Source organism: Clytia hemisphaerica, unplaced genomic scaffold (assembly GCF_902728285.1).
Source record: "Clytia hemisphaerica strain Z4C2 unplaced genomic scaffold, Clytia hemisphaerica genome assembly, whole genome shotgun sequence".
Classification (NCBI taxonomy): Eukaryota; Metazoa; Cnidaria; class Hydrozoa; order Leptothecata; family Clytiidae; genus Clytia; species Clytia hemisphaerica.
This window is the reverse complement of record NW_027104370.1, coordinates 668023-682221: the sequence shown is the minus strand read 5'-3', so window position 1 is coordinate 682221 and position 14199 is coordinate 668023. Positions and strand designations below refer to the sequence as shown.

At 34.7% G+C, this 14199-nt stretch overlaps 1 long non-coding RNA gene across 1 annotated transcript in view; it reads right to left on the bottom strand.

Moving 5' to 3' along the window:
- The window catches only part of LOC136818506 (uncharacterized), an 83425-nt gene extending 72866 nt beyond the window's left edge, over positions 1-10559 (bottom strand). Inside the window, exon 1 of the long non-coding RNA XR_010848247.1 lies at positions 10543-10559. This is a non-coding gene — a long non-coding RNA (uncharacterized lncRNA). The remainder of the gene's footprint in view (positions 1-10542) is intronic.
- Between the last annotated feature and the right edge of the window lie 3640 nt (positions 10560-14199).

Genomic DNA, 14199 nt, shown 5'->3' with positions numbered 1-14199 from the left:
TTTTTCAAAGAGATGTGTGATTGTGCATTTTTTTGCTGATTTGCGTGATCACGATTGAAGACAAAATGTGTGATATCGTGATCAGAGTTTCCGCTCAGAGAGCCTCTTTGCTGAAGCTTTGTTTCTCTTATTTGTAAGAACTTTCAGCTTCCCACTTTTCTGACTCAGCTCCACTCTATCATTTTAAATATACACTTTTTAAAAGAACAAACTATGTAAGAACATAAGGCTTCGATAGCTAAAATATTATGAAGTGTTTGTTGAACAACCATTAAAAGAGTGCTCAATAATCTTCGTAGAGCAAATTCATAAAGTTATATCTACCATGAAGCTTATAGTTATATATTTTACATAGTGATTTTTGAAATATAACTTTATTAGCTAAAAGAATATGAACTAGATAAGAACATTTTAATGCTTTGTGGACTCTAAAACACAAGACTTCTTAAAAAAATGGAAGAAAAAAAAATCTTTTAAGAGCATTTTAGACTTTTATTATTAAATAAGTAGAATATCGTCTAAAATAGGGTCAACCTAGAAAAAATTATTATAAAAGGTTTCTATATACCGTTGGAAAAATAATTTTATCAGCTTTCCAGAAATGAAACCGGTCAATTTTTTCGTTTTGAGGAAAAAAAGTTATGGACCAAACAGTGACAGGTGGTAAAAACCCCAAAATGCAGAAAATGAGTTTTTGAAATTTTGCAAAAACCTTGAAAATGAATAACATAAGAAAAACAAAAATTAATCAAAAATCACCCAAAAATCAATTAAATGACCAGAACTCCTCTCGATAATAAGCTTGATATGTGAAAATGACTGGGATTAATTGGTCAGCAATTTTGATACTTTCTTTCTGAAATTCATTGACTTCCTATCTAAGCATTTAATGTTTAATTATATCAATTCCCGGGGGGGGGGGGGGGGTACTTAGGCAAATGGAGGGTACGGTATGTGCCGCGCGCTTAAGGGTACCATTTTTGGACTTTCAAAGTCCCGCTAAGGGTCGCAAAAATCAGAAAATCAAATTTCAATCCCACTAAGGGTCGGAAAAATAGGAAAATTTCAACTTTTTACCCCCTGAAAGATCGAAATTTGGTCAAATTTCTCCCGCTAAGGGTAGTAAAATTCCCAAAAATTTCCTTTGTTTTCTCCTCTTTATTCCCGGTAAGGGTCCAAAGTTCGAAAGTCGGGCGGCACCCCCCCCGTCAGCTCGCAACCCTAGTACCCCCCAATTACTTCACACCTTTTTTTAGCAACTAACATAAGCAGCCTCTGTGTATTTGTTTGATATTTTTCAACCGCTTTTTATTGAAGAAAAGTCGAGCTTTTTGGAAACCTTATGCAGGGATCTGGGTTGAACAAAGCTCTCGAAACAGCTTATGCACCTGTAACAGTTGGACACATGTTCACTGGCTAAGCATATTCCAGATCCGTTCGTGGTCATCTACTTTGCGCAACTGGCGTACAATCCATCTTGATGGAAGAGTTCTGGAACAAGCTCACCAACAAAGAAAAAGAAGAACTGGAGCAGTGCTACAATGCTATTGACCCCCCCCCCCGTGCACGAAGGAGAAGAAATCAGCACCAAGCTAAGCAAATGGGTTGAAGCTAAACATAAAGAGTTATCAGAATCATCCAGGACAGCTGCCCTATGCTCAAGCTACATCCGTTACGTCAACGTTGTGCAAGATTTCATCAGGGCAGAAAGAACTAATGATTGGAAATTGCACATCTCCTCAACCTATGCCATGCTCAATCTTTTTGCTGCAACAGGACACAACAACTACGCCAAGTCCTGCAGATTGTATCTTCAATCTGTCACTGAATTGGAAACTGCGCAACCGGAGGTGTACGATCAGCTGTTGAAGGGTAACCACACTGTCCGAAGAACCTTAAAGAATTGGGCTGGTCTTTGGACAGACCTTTCCATTGAAAAAATATTGATGAAGTCTTTGAAGGGTAGATCAGGAGTCGTGGCTAAATGGATTACCTAAAACGTTTTACAAGTCTGGACTAAAACGATGCACCGATGTGCGGAAATATCAGACACCATGAATACAATCGTCTCAACCAAACCACAATCAACATCTAAGCACAAAGAACTTTTTGTTGGTAGAATCAAGCGAGATTACGAACATTTCCTCAAAATTAAGGTAACTTTCATTCTTTCTGATTTCTTCCAAATTCCTTCTATTTCTATTCTAACTGTGCGTGCATGACTATTGTCTGGCCTACTTAGTTTTATGGGTCTCTTTTTGTTTGGATCGCTGATTTAAACAGGGGAATCTAAGTCTAACCTAGCTGAATTATCCATTACAAAAGTCGTATTTAACGAGAATTAATACTTTGGTTTCAGAGATGGTTTGATGACCGAAACCCATTTACCATCAGTAAAGATCTTATTTCACTTGACACAGGGCTGGTAGACCTAGAAAAGCGATTGACATGTGACAAAGCCGACACAACCGGGGCTGCTATCCACAAAGAATTAGAAGATCAATCGTTGTATTCAAAAGCTTGTATTCCAACGTCAGCATCGAGAAAGAAAAAGTATCCGTCGATCCGCTGACTCTCTTCCTACGTCTGATCGTCCTAGTTGAACGAAAGCCTGAGAATGATATCGTTGATTACTTCAATTACGAGTTATCGCCATATCCATTGTCCCTGTTTAAAGATGGCATCATGCGAACATCGCCGAAATCAGTTTTAAAACCATACCTTAGAAGTGGGAATCCTGCTGTTAGCATTCCAGAAACAACTCGTATTGTTGATGGTGGTGGTCTGCTGTGGTGTTGTGACTGGAAAAGAGATGAAACATTCCGCGTCATTTTTCAAAGGTATGCAGTATTTCTCACAAATCACAACATCGATACAATAGTTTTTGACGGATACAGCTTGTCGGCTAACGATTCAACTCACCAAAAGCGATCTGGGAGTGCTTCTCAAGAAGTCGAAATCAAAGCGGCGAATCCTTGTCCAGCCAACAGAAAAACCTTTCTTGGGAACTACCATAACAAAGAAAGATTTGTTGCATACCTGGCAGGTTACCTAAGAGAGCGCAACTTCAAAGTGGTCGAGTGTCCAAGCGATGCAGACACAACCATTGTCAAAAAGGCGTTGAATGCTGCTAAGGATTTGTCTGTTGTTATCTACTCTGACGACACTGATATTCTTTGTTTGCTGTTGCATCACATCGCCAAAGATTCGTCACTGAAGGAGATTTTCATGGTCGATATGACTAAAAAGAAAGGCAAGCAAAGAGAATGCTACAACGTATCAGAAATTCTTCAAAGCAACACACATATTGCAGATTTCATTTTGTTTGCCCACGCATTCACTGGTTGTGATACGACATCGGCAATTCACAATTTCGGAAAGACGTCAATCTTCAACAAAATAGAAGAATCAACCGAAATTCAGTCACTCGTCAGAGAATTCTACAAAGAAAATTCTCCCGAGAAAATTGGTGATATCGCGATAAGGCTGTTTGAACTCTTGTACTCTTCAACGGATACATTGCCAACTATACGGAAGAAGAAGTACGAGCAAATGGTTTTGTCAAATCGTGCTGTCATCGACCCTTCAATGCTACCGCCATCACCTAGGGCAGCTTATTACCATGGCTTACGCGTGTATCACCAGTTGAAAGTATGGCGAGAGCTCAGAAATACCGACAACATGCCACTTAACTGGGGGTGGCAGATGGTGGCTGAATCCTTTACTCCAATCATGACAGATATCAAAGCTGGTCTCTCTGATCTATTGAAAGTTATTCGTTGTGGCTGTAAAGGTATGTGTGATCTACTTACAGGTGCACGTGTCGTAGAGTTGGACTGAAATGTACTTATCTTTGTAAGGAGTGCCAATGCACCTCTCACGAACACTGATGAAACTGACGATACTAACGATTCTGAGGATAGGAGGATCTTAATGCTTTATATAATGAAGACGAAGAAGGAACTTTATGGATATCTTTAATCTTTGATCTTTGATTTTAAACCTTTAAATTTTGATTGATTACAGGAGGCAGGCAAATTCTAGACTGGCTGATAAATGACTAGTGAAACTTAAAACATCAGTTTAATAATAGCTAATTCGTAGCTTCAAGTGTGCTTATAAAAGATTTTCTTATATGAAAAATGCTTCGATTTTCAATTTTTTATGACAAGGCTTGATCATTTTTTATTTAGATACATTGTCTAGCATAATGTTTTTAGATTTTATTTGAAGCTATTAATTAAGCTAGCATGCATATATACTTGTTTCTGTCACGTTTTGTTATGAAATACTTTTAAATCAGAAGAATAAAAAAACTTTATATTTTGAAATCAAATTTTACCCCAGTCGATTTTTGAAAAATATGAAAAAAGTCAATTTTTGTCTGAAAATGCATTTTTTGATGACGTTTTGGGCATTTTTGCTCATCTTTTAGTATTTCATTTTCAAGCATTTTGCAAAATTTGAAGGTCATACCTTGCTGACATCGTAAGTTACAGACGATTTAAAAGATATTTCAAAAACTCATTTTCTGCATTTTGGGGTTTTTGCCACCTGTCACTGTTTGGTCCATAACTTTTTTTCCCCAGGATGAAAAAATTGACCGGTTTCATTTTTGGAAAGCTGATAAAATTATCTTTCCAACGGTATATAGAAACCTTTTATAATAATTTTTTCTAGGTCGACCCTAATTTCTACTGGACTTTGAATCGCATGTGGAGCAAGGTTGGTCAGAAAGAGGAAAAGAAAAACTTTTTTGCTTATATCAGCATAATATAACAATAGGCAGACACCGTCCTGATATGAAATATGTGTCTGATATGAAACGGGAACACTTATGTGAAAACAAAACCTTTAAAACTAAAAAAGTTAAGACAAAATATTTGGATGTTCTTATTAAAAAACGTGTATGGGACAGTTCTTGCATCATACTCGATTCACACTATTTTGGCGCAATATTTGATTGAAATTTAGCCGTTTTCATTCAGAATCACTCCTGTCAAAATTGTAACTATACCACATTTCTACAAGAAGTTCATTTTTTTATTCTTCATTTTTCACTTTCATTCTTTATTTTTCATTTTCTTTGCTTGATAATATTCCACTTGCAAATATCTTTTCAACGAGCAAAAAATCGCAACTCAAATTCTATCAAAGCCATTAAAGCCATTTTTGTCTCAGCTGCAAATTAATTTGCGACAGCTACATACATCTTTGTTTTTGTTTTCGAATTCTAGTTAAGTTGTTCATGTATTAGCCTCCGTCTCAGAACGCGGTCAGAAAATTTTGCGGATAATTTCACAGCGAAAATGCATCCAGTGAAATGTGAGTAATGTATCATGATTCAAGTCGACTGACATAATTATACACATAATACATGATACAAGTTCTGCCTACGGATTCTCAAGCTCGGCTATAATAAAACTATTACATGTTAGTAGCAGACCCGACTGACCAATGTTATGTAGCAGGTTGAAACATGAGTTTCTGCTGGAAAGATGCAGTTTGCTTTCAAGTTAAATCTTCAAAATAAAACAAACTGTGTGAGTTTCTTTACTTCCAAACAACCTACCAATAGTTTTGGAACACTCCATAATAAAGGAAGATGGCTCTTCTTGTGGATTGGCTTTCTGATTCCCATATAAACACGATGTGACATGAAAGTGAAGAGACATGATTTGTTGGTTTTTGTTTGATTTGTTGACTCATATATCTCATGGCAAATGGGATAGCAAATGACTTTTCATGTATTTCTTGGCTCTACATATGATACCTCTAACTTTGAACACCTCCAGAATGTTGAAGAAAGCATTTTACGAGATAAGTTTCAATTATAATTTTCATGGAAATTTTTAATCGACAGATTTGGCTTTGCGTCAGTTTTGTTTGGTTGATGTTTGGTATCGTGATCATTAAAAGCAATGAAATACCACACAGTCATTCTACACATGATGCCTCCAGCCATGATTGGTATCAGAATGTTGGAAAAAAACATTTTACGAGAAATTGTTGATAGAAATTATATTGACTTATTTTTACAATTTGGCGGTGTGGGTTTAGTTGGTTGATAATGTTTACACTGTGGGATGGTTTTCAAAAAACTGTTATATTGATTGTTGTTGTTTGTTGGAATTGATTACCAAAAAAAAGAGAACCTTTTTTTGATAAATACTTTATTTTTTTTCATGAATCGAAAAAACCGTGTGGATAGTATGTCTTGTAGTAATACCAATGCAGTGTCTGTTTTCAAATTTTGAAAGCTCTATACCTACTGAATTGAAGCTCTGACTAGCTCTGTTTTTAAAGCTTTGAGCCATGTTTTTTTCTTTGTTGCTATTAAAGATAGATTTTTAAATTGTCGTAATGTAAATTTATGGTAAAGTTTTAGTTTTTGAGTTTAGTTCATCAGTAGTACACACAGTAGTATTTTTTTCAGTAATCTTTTCTTGTAAATATAGTAACATTTAACCAGCAGACTCATTGCAATTTGTATTTTTTAGGACTGATAAGTACATATTTTTAAACACCAAAACAAAGCAAACAACATGCCAGTTCTTTCTGGACAAATACATATGTATATACTTTATTGTGTGCTTTGAGTTCTATTCTAATCAACCCTCTCAACTGCTGATCTTTCAACTATCATTTAGGAGTATAGAATGGGCTTCCATAGTACCATTTTCTCTAAGTATTTTGTGCAAATTTTCAACAAAGTAGACTTCTTGACTGTCCTTGTCCATTATGTTAAAGTTGTTCTGATGGAGGACATTGCTATTTTTGGTAGCCTTCACATATCAATAAGGAGCTTTGGTGTAAATGTTTTTTCTGATGAAATCATACTAATTATGAAACTATTAGGCCTTTATGAACTTTCTAGAACAATAATCTTGCTCCAATCTTGAGAAACACTGGAAAAATAGGTTAGCATTCCCTGCCATAATTTCACAGATTTCCTCTGCTTTCTGCTTGAAAACGCTGTCGCATAGCCGAAAACGAAAGTGAAACTGTGAAAACGTCCGCAAATTCAGGCCCAGTCCTCTTCCGAGACGGAGGCTAATAGCTTCCAGGGTGGGATAACAAATCAACAATAGTCTTAGGATAATATGTTATGTTGTGTTAACCGGTTCCGGTAGTCTAGACATTATGAAATCCCTAGCATTAAACAACTTTATTCACTAGAAAAAAATTCATTCTGAAATCTCAGCAAGGTGCTCAAGTTTTTATCTGCAAAGGTATATCTCAAAGGAAAGGGTACGAGATTTGTTTTGATTTTTTTCCCGATAAGAGGGATAAATGATATGAGACTTCCCCTTGGGGAATGGACCCATTCCTTACGAAGTAGGAATTCCTCCTTTTTCAAGTTGGAACGCTAAGCGCTGTCCAGACACCGCTGGTTCTGTGCACGCGAGACACAGATGCATATAAATGACTAAATGACATTGGCATTCCACTTAACTAAATAGTGTTCATTCTCACCAGGGAAAACGTAGAAAAAGAAAAGCAAAGCCTGGAATTAATTAACCTTTAATCTTCCCTAATTAGGGATAATTGCTATGTCGCCTTTGCCGTCACTATAGAGAATCTTCTTTTCAAGAAAAAGCAGGTTAAGCTTATGCTCTCCAGCACCTTGGTCTTGAAGATATTTTATTTGAATTTTATAAGAAAAGGTTGAATAAAATATAGTTTATTATAAAGGGGAATGACTTCGAAATTCAAGGAGAAGCGAAGCCAGCACAATTTTTCGAATGAGAGTTCTGACGAAATTAGGTCAACCGTCGAATACAGATATCGGGATAATGATACATGATCTTTTTTTCCTTCTTAAAAGCTACAAAGTATCCAGTTTATTTGTTCGTTAATTTAACAACGTTTCTCTAGTAATCAATTTCATTTACCGGATGACTCATAAATAACTTGATGTTTCTTTTGAGACAAGGAAAGCGTAAAAACACAACTTTCGTACACCCGGTATTTTTTTATCTCCATCAAATCATCATATAAAATAAAATGCTTATAAAAAATCTACTAAGATGATTCTTATAAACACAAAATAAACAAAAAAAACTCTCTATGATGGAGAGTGAAATGGCTTAGCAATCAATCAAAAAGGAGGGTGGTTCTTTATAATATTATTACCAAATCAACAGACAATGAAAATAGAAATCTTTTTTTAAATCAAAAATTTGTAGTGATTTTTCTCTCTCTCTCTCTCTCTCACATAATAGGAATTATGAAAGAAGTTTTGTTATCTTGGTAGTTGAGAGGACACAATAAATGAATGGAAAGAATTTTTATTTAGTTGTTGTATGAGAGTTAAATAATTAATCGAGGATAAACTTTGGGGTTATGATTATAATAAAATTATATAGAAAATTGAAATTTCTTCTTCTTGAAAAAAACTGATGGGGACATTGTATTTCTTGAGGCAAACCAAAAAATGAAGTTTTCATTCCATGAATTACCGAATTACTGTTGTTTCTGGTTTATACGTGGTAAGCAGGCAAATCAGAACGTAATAAAAATTTGATTGTTTATTTTTAAATGGAAAATTTTTCTTCAGGAAGTATGTGCCCTTTCACCAGGCTCAATATGATATGTTGTGTTTTAAACGTTTTCAAATAAAAATATGTGTATTTCTTAAGGAAAATCAGATGTAAGTATTATAGTTGCTAAAACCATGAAGACCTAGAACATACCCACGTGTCACAGACCCGGTGAGACCACCCTATCCTCTGGAAAATTTGTTCGAAATTTCGACTCTGATGGAAATTCAGCCCCAGTGGGAAAATGACTTTGATTTCATTTCCATTGAGATATACAATGCCAAAAATTGCACTCCAAAACAATCCAACTGGATTTTTTGAGTTAGAAACAATCGAACTCCTACGGTATCCCTTTTGGGATTTCGATGGCTTTATCCCCATTATGGAAAACAATTTCACCGGGAGGGTGAGACAGGGTGATTGCACTACAGGACAGTACACGTTTTTATATAAAAACATTCAAAATTTTTGAAGCCTTCGGATGTTCTTAACTTTTTGAGTTGTAAACCTAAACATGTTCTTAAAATTTTCTTAATTTCACCATTTTCTGAGTATTTTTGTCCATTTTTTTAAGAAAACAGGTGTTTTCAAGTCCCCAAAACCTTAAAAATCTTCTTACCTTGTTCTTAACATTTTGGGCATCGAAGCCTTTTTGTATAAAAAACCTGTTTATTTTATCCCCTAATCCCCACTTCGTAAATGCTGGGTGTGACATTTGTAGGAAAATAGAAAACGAATTGCTAGACGTTTTTTAGACAGCAGTTACTTCACATAGCGGAAAAAGGACATTAGAAATGTTGGTAGCTTAATGAGAAATGTCAACAAACATGGTCAGATGAAAAGAAGGAAAAATTTAGTTTTAAGAATCTTTCTTTCTTTTTTTATAAGCATAAGCTATAACAAATACATGTGATTTACGACTGACGTATTGCATTTTTATTCATCGCAGCTAAAAACTGCAGCTCGCATATACCAAGCAGGTTTTTCTTAAGTGTCGTTTTATTACATAAATTCCATGAAACTGCAGAGTATCTTTGTCACCAAGAGCTATACTTTCCAACAGAGTCTTCAAAGCTATTCCTGGTGTCTCTTTATCAGGAATGACTACCCTCGATCAAAGTACCGATTGACAGCTAAAGCAATGTTTCTTAAAAGAAAAAACAAGCTGCAAAATGACATAAAAAAGTCTCTTTTTAGTGGACTTAACAGTGACTTAGCATGCAAATTTAAATGTTTTGATTTTACAAGTCTTATACGAGTAGCGTGCTGATAAAGTGCTAGACAACTCATTGTGTAACTAGAGAATAAGAGCTCTTTTGAGGAGAGTTTTACAAAGTGCTGATTAGGCATAAATGTCAATAAAAGTACTCCATAGTAGATGTTTTTACACTGGTGCCACTTCTAAAAACAATGGTTCTCAGTATTTTTCATCGACTAATTTAAGTTCACTTTTTACGATTTGTTTTGAAAGGGAGGTTGACATGACGTGGAGTATTGATTTCCAGGGGATTTCGAATATAAGTTGCTATATGCATACGTATGGATGTATGAATTCGAATCTAGAATAGATGTAATTGAACTAAAGGATGCTGAAACGCTAACACTAAAACTGTCATGGATGAAAATATCTGTTTTTTTTAGAAGTGCCTTACTTCACTTTATCCTATATTGAGTTGTTTGTTGAAATTCCAGAGGTTTGTGCGATGGCGTGTATGCGCTGCTTTCTTTGGCAGTCAGACCCTAAGTGGGTAAATTTATTACGTTTTTAAGGATTTAATTATTTTTACAACCTTTAGAGAAGTCGAAGTGAATTTTGCTTTTAAGACGGGTTGGATCTGTAAACAGACAGTGACAGTTGAGTAATTGCTTTTTCTTAGCGGAAAATGACATCAGATTTGTCTTAAATTGCTATCTTCCGTTGGAAACTTTTCAAAAGGTGATTGGACCTCCAACTCAAAGCACAGGTCATAGTTCATAGGGGAAAACGAAAAGAGGAAACCTTTATCAATATTTTTTTGGCCAACACACAACGCTATTTCCAAGGTTCTTTTTAAAATTCATTGGAGATACTTTAATGGGATAAATTTTCGCGGGGATTAATTTTCGCGGATTTTGCAGATTTGGGTGTCATCCACGAAAATAAGTCCCATTGGAAATTTGAAAAAGGCCCATCTGCGAAAATTAGTTTCCGCGAAAAAATTGAATTCTTTTTGCAATCCGCCAAATTTCTATTTTTATCGCTTTTTATTGTTTTTCTACGTGAGGGCACGCAACCCTCGAAAACAGTCAAATCCTCGATATGCTTGTTAGCAAAAAATCGTTTTCCTCAAAATTTTCTTCACACATTTACAAACTTGGAAAAGGTATTGGAAAATTTTTTATCTAAAGTGATCGCTTATTGTTAAAAGCTTTTCAATGCAAGAGGGTAATCCAACTGGCTTGAAATTAAACATTTAAAAGGATATGTAAGAAAAGGAGGGAAAACGGAAAACAAAAGAATTTATTTTCAATGATAAGAAAGATTTTATTTCAATGTTTTGACCCTTTTCAAAAATTTTAATTTTTACCCCAATCCGCGAAATTAAATCCCCGCGAAAAATCAGGAAATCCCTCATCCGCGAAAATTAATCCCCGCGAAATCTTAAAATTTCGCGGATGAGCTCAACCGCGAAATTTAATCCCCGCGAAAATTTATAGTAATGCCATTTTTAGATATTTCAAATATACTGGGCAGTGCCTTTACAGTGTGAATAAAAAATAATACTTCTGGCGAGAAATATATACATAAGATACACTCAGTTCAGTTATAGTTCAAAATAGTTACAAATAAATTTCCTGACGTAAACTTCTATAATGTATTATAGAAAGTGAAAGTCTGAAAGTGATAATAGAAAGTTGCTAGCAATTGCGGAATTTACATGTTATGACGTCATTGGCTAAATTTGATCTCCTTCAAATTAATTTCTTGACAGGAAATGAGGCGAAAACAATTGAATTTTTAACAAGACGAGGCATTCAGTGTTGTTTTTACTGACGATGGTGGAAATGCTATGTTGCGTAAATTTTCAATGTCAATTTAAACGAACTTTAAACTTTGTAACGACAGTACAAACCTAGTTTGAGTAAAGAAAACGATTTGTAAAGGTTTTGTCCTTAAATAAGAGTGATGTCGTTTGCTTACTCATCAATTCTAATTTACAAACTTTTTCATATTGTATTGACACAATGAGGGGCAAGATTGGTTAGAATAACGAAAGGAAAAATATTTTTTTGTCTATTCAGCACAAAATAACAATAGGGAGACATTGTCCTGATATGAACCAATGGTCTGATACACTTATGTAAAAATAAAACCTTTAAGTTAATTTCATACTCAAAGTTTCAAGCCATCCATGATGGCAATCTTCAGTGAAATCCGGTGCCATCCTGGATGACATGAAACTTTGAGTATGAAATTAACTTAAATCGTTTTCTTTACTCAAACTAGTATAAAGCTGTGTTTTCATTAACATTGAGCACTGTTATTGGTTTTGGCTTACACAAATCATGACAGTACGAACCTTGAAATTCTTTTTTTTTCTGTTTTGTGGGATCATGAGAAGAAGAGAGTACTTTTTTAAATTGGGGATGAAGTATTCGCTATAGAAGATTGTCTTATCAATCAGAAGAAAATTTGGTGATTGATGGGCAAAGTCGCTATTTCATTTCCAATTAGCTGAAACAATCTTGGCGATAGAAGAACAATTCTAAATTCTAGAATTGCCATTGCCGATAGACATGTACAAATATTTAAGTGGAAAAGGTGAAAGGGGCATACCCCCTAAGTTAAATGGTGTTAAATTTGGAGAAAATTAATTTGGGCGGATTTAACCAAAAAATTTAATTTTGATGATTGAAAAGGAATGGAAACATTTTTTTGGATCATCCTGAAACTGAGGCAACTAAGGCTTTTGTGCTTCTATGGGTACTTTTTTGTGCTTGATTGTAGAGGGGGGATCACTTTGCAATCTGTAAGAAAAAATCACCCTATTTTATAATGACCCCCTCCATTTTAAGAATTTTTTCTGAAAAAATGCAAAAGCCTTCGTTTTCCTAGGTTTTTTTGGGGGAAATCACCCCAAAATCACTTAATATTGAACCCCCCCCATTTCATGGATTTTCTCCCAGAACACCCCCTGCTCACAGACCCGGTAGGATCTTTTCAACCAGTGGGGATAAAAATAACGGATCGAAACTCGATGGGGATTGATATTCTCATATTTTTTATGAATGGAGATTTCAACTTTTTTGTTTTCAAGTCAGAAAATTGAGTGGGGATGAGAAAAATAGTAAATATTTCGAAACTTTCCACGGGGGACGATATTTTGGCCAATTTTTCCAATGGGAAGAGTTCCCAGTGTGTCTGTGAGAGGGGGTGTCCCAGAGTACCAACTCCTATGCTTATTCCACCCCCCATCGTACAATTAAGCACAACCCAGCTGGCACACAACGTTGTTTTAACGTTCAAGTGACGTTAATTGGACGTTATTAATGTCAAATGGACGTTGTTTTGACGTTGTGTGCCGGCTGGGAAAAGAATAAGTATTTTCCGATTATTCAAAACAAGGATTACAGACTATATTAAAAAATATTTCTAAACAAAATTTTGGAATTTTAGGAATTAAATTTTACTAAAAAAAGAATCTATTCTGAAACCTAGTAAACCTGGGACGAAAGCTGTGTTTCAATTGACGCGAATTAACGGCTCAAAGTGAGACAGTTTTAAAATCTTTTAACCGACAGTCTAAGGAAAGTCAAACACAAATTAACACAGACATTAGTTAGACAGAATAAAACATAATCAAACGAAATTATCTACTTCAGATAAATAGTTTGTGACTGAGCTCAGAGAAAGCAAAGACCGCACTTTGTTTTGATAAAATCAACTGATAGTTAGAATTCCTCTTGTTATAAACATCCAAGTTATGTTACATAAATTTCCTAAGAAGACAAACGTGGACAACAGTTATTCATAAAAAAATTGAAATTGTTGATATTTTTAAATTTAGTTGTGACCAGGTCGTATCAGGGAATTTGAGAAAGTTGAAGAAACAGAATTTAAGGGATTAATGTTTTACCACGTCTTTTGATGCGGCTTGAATGTGTGCACTTTGAGCCTAAAATTGTTCTTATAAATCCTGTTCTTATTTTATACAGAGTAAAATTGTGGTAATTTAGGCTGTATTCTTTGCTACTTTGACCACTAAATTGCTTGAAATTGAGTAATTCTAGTCTCAGCATTGTTCTTATAAAATTGTTCTTATATATGAAACAGAAATAAAAAAACAGTTTTCTGTTTCATATATAACAAGTAATACTTTAATGGACCTACCTATTTATAAAACGAATAATTAGAATTTAATGGAAGTAATGTATAATTTTAAATTTCGATTTATATATCTATTGGAACGGAGAAAGCAATTAAGAAACGCATCGATGTTTAACGGTGAAAGAAAAATAATATCGACACTTTAATCAATCATTCAGAGAAAATTAAAACTGAAGTAAAAAAAACATTTAGTTTTCAGTTTTCATTATTTCATCACAGATTGAGGAGTCACATTTTGGGCATTGCCATTTTACATCATTGTGCAAAAAATCATGAAAATCTGTCGAG